At 45.0% G+C, this 6,325-nt stretch overlaps 1 protein-coding gene across 2 annotated transcripts in view; it reads left to right on the top strand.

Moving 5' to 3' along the window:
* Positions 1–5,425: 5,425 nt before the first annotated feature.
* NCOA5 (nuclear receptor coactivator 5) overlaps positions 5,426–6,325 on the top strand; it is a 42,940-nt gene continuing 42,040 nt past the window's right edge. Inside the window, exon 1 of one of the 2 annotated variants that reach the window (XM_078651913.1) lies at positions 5,426–5,658. The gene's annotated coding sequence lies outside the window, so the exon portion shown is untranslated. The remainder of the gene's footprint in view (positions 5,659–6,325) is intronic. The other variant, XM_078651914.1, reaches the window with a different exon arrangement.

Raw genomic sequence — 6,325 nt, 5'->3', positions numbered from 1 at the left:
GGTTATTGCTAACTTTGGTTTGGCTTTATCAAAACATGTCATGTAAGGTGTCATACGCTTTGGAATACTACCCCCTCGCCAGTTCTGGCGACGGGGGTAGCATTCCACCCTTCTAGAGGGAGAAGACATGTTGTTCCTGTTAATCCCGGTTAAAGTTAACCAGAGCCTCAGCATCACAAAATGGATACTGCTGCAACAGACACAAGTCTGACCTCCTGCTGCTGGGAGTCCTTCCAGTGAGGGAGGCTTGGACAATAGGTTTCCTTTCTTGGGAGGTGCTAGCACCACCCCAGACAGGCCATAGTGTATTGGGGCAAAGAGGGCTGAATGAAATGAGACACTGCCTGGGGCACACAAGGTGTCCCATGCATAGCCCGGTTCAAACCAGTTGCTGGGGCACTCCAGCCCCAGCTCTGGGGAGAAACTGGACAAAGGGAAAGGGGTGTAACCACCCCCTTCCCTGGTCCCACCCATAGGAGGGACCTAGCAGGTAATCCAGGCCACCAGATTACTATATAGGAGCTAAGCCTAGAGACTTTAGATTTATCCCGAACTGAAACTTCTAACGAAACTCTGGACCTTCGACATTCTACTGCAACTAGAAGACTGAAGAATCTCCCTTGTGGTCAAGGAGTGACCCCCCTGTGCAAACAGGCACCATCCAGCGATCTGTGGTTTACTTTGTCGACGCTCCTGCCGGAGCCCGAGCACAGAGTCCGACAAGAGCCAGACTTCCAGACATCTTTGGCCCCGATCCACAGTCCCTGCAAAGCTGAGACCCGTGGAGGCGACGAGAGACGTGGGACCGGCCATCTTGAAAAACCTGCTCCTTGCTACTTGTGCAGCTTCTGAGGCACCCTCGAAGTTGTGCATTGGGGATTAAGAAGCCCCAGCCCCGAGCATCATCTGCACTGAAGATCAGCCCTCCACGAGTTCTGCGTGGAGCCCTTCTGTATTTTCCTGCTCGACGAGTCTGTCTGGTTGCTTGCCCGTTGGCTAGTAGCCTCTGTGACGACGAACCTATGATTTTGAATTGCCTGCCTGGTTGCTCTAGGTTAGCCCCTGCTTCCCTACAAAGGAGAAGCCGCCCAGACCTTGCTGGTCTGAACAGAAGCCCATCTTTGATTCCTGCGTGGGTTGCATTTGCCAAGGCCTGTTGACTCCAATCCGGAAGCCGACGCCGCCAACAGCGAGATCCTTTGTGGGACAGTCCATATCCAGCTCCTGGTTGTCGTCGACGCCTCCTGGTCCATGTGGCTGCAGAGACAAGCTTCGCATCTTTACTTGACTGCACCCGACATCACCTGGTTCCTTCCTGGTCACTGGCTAGTGACCCAGACTCTGTCCCCGCTGCTTTCATGTACTCTTCATCCTCGATCCGCCCTTGGATCCAACGGGACACTTCTCTCCTGGTCGCCTGCAGCATCTCTTTACAGGTCTCCATAGGAATCAGCGCCGAAACCCGACACAACTCGACACCTATGCACCCGACTCCTGTGGGTGAGGTAACGCGGGCACTGCCGGTGCTCCTGTAGGTATTGACTATCCTAGTGTCCTAGTTTTCAGTGGCTTTCTCCTAGTACATCCGGAAGTGTCCTAAAAGAACTAGTTTCTAACTCTTACGTTCCCATTGTTTCCCTATGGTAACTCGCGTGTGTGAATAGACACTACACACGCATCCCGTGGGCCTCCTGCTCCCTAACTCTTGTTAGTACAGCGTAGTCCCAGCGATTCCCCTGGCCCTAGGCCTATTCCTTGTCTGTGACGTGGTTCCTATACCACTATTTTAGTATATGGTTTTACGTGCCCCTAGGGCTCTACCGTATATTGTGCAACTTATTGTATGATAATTAATTAACTTGTTCTGTGCTTTGTCCTCTGACCTCATAAAGAGTTCAGAGGGGTTGTGTTTATAATAAATACATATATATTTTATATATAACCTGTGTGGTGTCCTTTCATGTGGTATTCAAGGGGTTACATATGGTAAAACAGCTTGCTTCACATGCTCTCTGAAGTTTTAGCCTAAGACTGCTTTGTCCATGCTACCACTAGGATAGCTGGTCTATAATGTTGACTTTACAACCATCACCATAAGGGTTGTTTTGACTGGTGCAAAGTGCTCACTAGAATAGTGAAACATCATATACCTGGCCAACTTCTCACACTATCTTGTTCTATGAGAAGATATGCTGGTAGCCACTGTAGCCAGCATCCCCTGTGATAGCTTATGGAGCAAGATAGCCTTGCAGCAGTGAAAATCGAAAATGGCTGTAATTCACTACCAGAGCATGTCACCTGCACAAGTACATGCTCTACCTTTCGCATACACTGCACCTTGCCCTGGGGGTACCTTGGGCCTTCCACAGGGGTGACCAATGTGCACAAAAAGGGAAGGGTTAGGCCTGGTCAGTGGGGACACTGACCAGGACGACGTGGCAGTTCACAGACTGCACACAGGCACTGCGGTGGCAGGCCTGAGACACCATTTTAGGGCTACTCGTGTGGGTGGCACAATCAGTGCTGCAGGCCCACTAGTAGCATTTGAATCCCCAGCCCTGGCACACTCAGTGCACTTTACTAGGGACTCCTTGGTAACACAAATATGCCAATCAGGGATAACCAATTACAATAACAATTTACACAGAGAGCATATGCACTTTAGCACTGATCAGCAGTGGTAAAGTGCGCAGAGTCCTATTGCCAACAGCCACAGGTCAGGAAAAATAAGGGAGGAAGAAGCACAAAGTTTGGGGATAACCCTGCAAGAAGGGCCAGTTCCAACAGGCAGAAAACCTAGTTCTATGATTAGTCCATCGTGTTTGAGAAGTAGATTAAAAGACATCGATACTAACATTGATTTAAGCAAGGTCAGGGAACATGTTAAACAAAAACAAACAACATACAAAATAAATTTTGATTTGAGGAAACATGTAAAAGTGACATCTTTGTCTCCTCCTGACTGGGTGCTTATAAAGAAACCTATTAAAGTAAGTAAATGAGAATCAAGATTTTCAGAACCTGCAAAAATTGTCAGGTTTCAAAGATGGCAGTAATGTTACAATATTGTGGATGGTGGAATAGAAATGCTGTGGTTAAAATTACTCAGGAACAAGCGAAGATGATTTGTGGGAGATTTAAAACTCAAACTGATGCTAGTTAGTTGGTTTGATTTTGGTGACCTTGTTCATAAGGATGACAGTAATAATCACACTTCACATTCTTGTGAGAGTGTTGGGAATGGTGATTCTGAAAATGTTGTTCCCAGGGTTCAAAATTCTATGGAAAATGTCCGAAATAATGACTGTGGATCGGGTGATAATGCACCAATCAGGTGTAGTTCTCGCATCAGAACTCCCTTTCGTTCTGATGATTTTGTATATTATTGTTTTTTTGGGTTATAGGAAGGGGGGGTGTAGAGAGTGGGTTTCTAGTTATTAATAATTACAATGGAATACACCTTTAAAAGAATGTTGGTTACTTGGTATTCTGTGTTCTAGAATGTTATATGTGCATCTTTTCATTTTCTACCTGATAATTGACTGGATTAGTCGTGGGTCCATTCTAAGGAAATAAATCTACTTTTGTGAAATTCAACTTTGGAGTTGCTTCCTAATTTATCTCTCAAAAGAACTTCCTACAGGTATTAAAGAAAAGAGTAGCATAAGCCTCGCCTCTATGTCCTTAGTGGAATTGTAAATTCTTGACGCGTAAGGTTTAACATTTTTCATCCCTCACAGAAAAAGGAGAAGCGGAGCCAATTAACTTACAGGCTGCTGGAGCAGCAAAAAAAGAGGGGCGTAGATAGAGATAATGGAATATAACTGTTGACAATTACTGTTATTGGTTGATTTTTTTTTTCTGTTTTATCACTGTTGTTCAAGAGAGTTGCTTGTTGATGAAAACAGCTGGTTTAATAAAAGTGGAGAAAGTGAAGTATAATCCTCGCCTCCGGTCCGGACATAGCATTGTGTATGGGAACCCTTTGTTTAGGGAGTGGGACAGAGATTTTCCTGAACATCTTTACGCTAAGGATGCTGCCTGTTTCTTTTATAATTTTTGCTGATCATTTGGGGCTTAAACTATTTTGGATTTGTATTATGTACTCTCCATTTAAACCTAGAATTTAACCTTTACTTCTGTACCTCTTGATTTTCTGATAAAAACTTGTCCCAGATCTAGAACTAAGGTACTGAGAGGACCCAGTTACTTATTAGCTACCCAGCAAAATGTAGGTTGGGTCTGGTGTTGAGGAGGGTGCCTTTTATCAAAAGATCAACCCCGAAGCTGAAACACCAGAGGTACATTTGGCGCATTTTAGATGTCCTTAATTTTGGAGTTTGGGCTTCCCCTAACACAGTTGCTCATTTATCAAACCTGTCTCTTTTAAGGTATCAATAGAAACTCTTAGTACCAAATCCCTCAATCCCAAACAAGCAGAGAGAGGATATGGAGTAATGGCCATAGCTGCTATCTTTGAAACTGGGAAACCAGGTTTGAATCTCAGTGTTGCGTTAACATGCTGTGATTCTGGGCAAATCAATTAATTTCCCTGTACCTACAAAAAATGAATGTGTCCTTTGTAATGTAACTTGGGTTCCCATATTTGTGAAAGAAAAATACCAGCCATTTGCAATCGTTCTAAGAGTTTGCAAAGGCCTAGGCATGATACAAAATAGACCTGTAAACAAAATGTATTTAATAATTTGTATAATCACTTTTCTGTATTTGTTTACTTTAAATATTAGACACGGATCCTTAAAGCAGCTCTAGAAAACAATTAAAATTGCCATTTATATTTCCAGATGCAAGTATGTAAAGATGAAGATAAAAAATATCCGTCTTTTTAAGTGATTTTGCTTAACATTGTAGGGCTAGGACATCAAAATACCGGTTGGTGCAGGTATAAAACCAGTCAGGTGGCAACCGTAAAACTTACGGGGTAAACGAAACAGAGGCTCGTGTAATTTATATAGAGCGGATCGAGTCCGCTCTATATAAACAAAACTGCAACAACAAAAATCTGATGTCTCCACGCAAAGTGACACGTAAGGCTAACCCTTAATCTCCAATGCTTTAGAACGATTAGCAATATTTGTAAGAAACGTCAACATGACGTTCACCAATTGTTCTTGAAAGAAGGTGATTTTTGAGATAGGGAAAGCGCAAAATAACGTCTTCAATTTGACTAGTTACCCAGTATATCCGCAATGCTTAATTTCGTTAAAAATGAAGGAAGACGGTGACCTCTGACGTTCGTATCTGCGTGCTCCTCAATTAAGCGAGAAAACGTAAAGCAAAGCTTCCACCATGTTATAGCACCTCCTGTTTAGATAGGTTCTTGTTTTATTGCAACAAACGTCCTAAAATGGCGGCGGGGGCGGAGCTACGGCGCAGTTTTTTGCTGCGTTTCCAACCGCCACTCAGGGTCCACGATAGAGAGCTGCAGAAGTCTACGTTTCGGTGTCGTAAAGAGCGTCCTCTGGGAGGGTCGTGAAAGTGTCGCCAAGCGGCCGGAACGAGGATCTGGCGTCATTGTGCTCGTCGGCAGCCATCACCCGCCATTCGCAGCAAAAGCTTGCGCGCCCGCGGACAGGGACGGGGAGTTAGAAGCTGCCGTTAAGCCCGTATCCGGAATTCTAATCTGCCCCGTAATTGGTAAGCCCTCCGTTTTCTTCGTTTGTGTGCCTGAAATAGGAGAAAGGCAGGCTGTGTCCATGATGTATTGCAGCGGGCCTGCTTATCTTGTACTGGGCCTGCCCTCTTTTCAGCCGGCTTTATAATGCATACGCACTGCGCAGCGTTGTGGAGACCTACTTCTGCAGAGCGACGGATCTCTGCTGATGGGGTTTTCGGGGTTATTACAGGGATAGTCTCTGAGGACAAGATTTCATAACGTCCAGGCAGGTCTTCTTTTCTGGCGGCTGTAGGTTGCTGGCTCTCCGTATGTTTAAGGTACCCTTTGCCTCCTAACTGTTAAGCGCACAAAGGCAATAATCAACGGTCCCCAACTAGGCTTTTGTCCTATTGATCGCCCATGACCACGAACAGACCTTCGCTGCCTTATGGTTAGGTTAGTGTTCGACATCCATTTTACACGTGGGGTGGGGTACAATTAGGCTTCTCCGGTTTAACTCTGTATTGATCTGGCTACTTAAATGCGCATTATATTGGAAACCCCGATTGTAGCTGGATAGGATATAAAAACTCTTACACGAGGGCTTGGGCCTTCCCACTAAGGCATTTTGAGGAATTTCGTAGAGAATCGTGCAAAGAATAGCAGATGTTTTGAGATACTGATGATTGGTTAGACATTAACACTTAA

This window comes from Lissotriton helveticus, chromosome 7 (genome assembly GCF_964261635.1).
Source record: "Lissotriton helveticus chromosome 7, aLisHel1.1, whole genome shotgun sequence".
In the NCBI taxonomy this organism is placed as follows: Eukaryota; Metazoa; Chordata; class Amphibia; order Caudata; family Salamandridae; genus Lissotriton; species Lissotriton helveticus.
The sequence above is the reverse complement of the archived record's forward strand: the minus strand, read 5'-3'. Positions and strand labels throughout refer to the sequence as shown.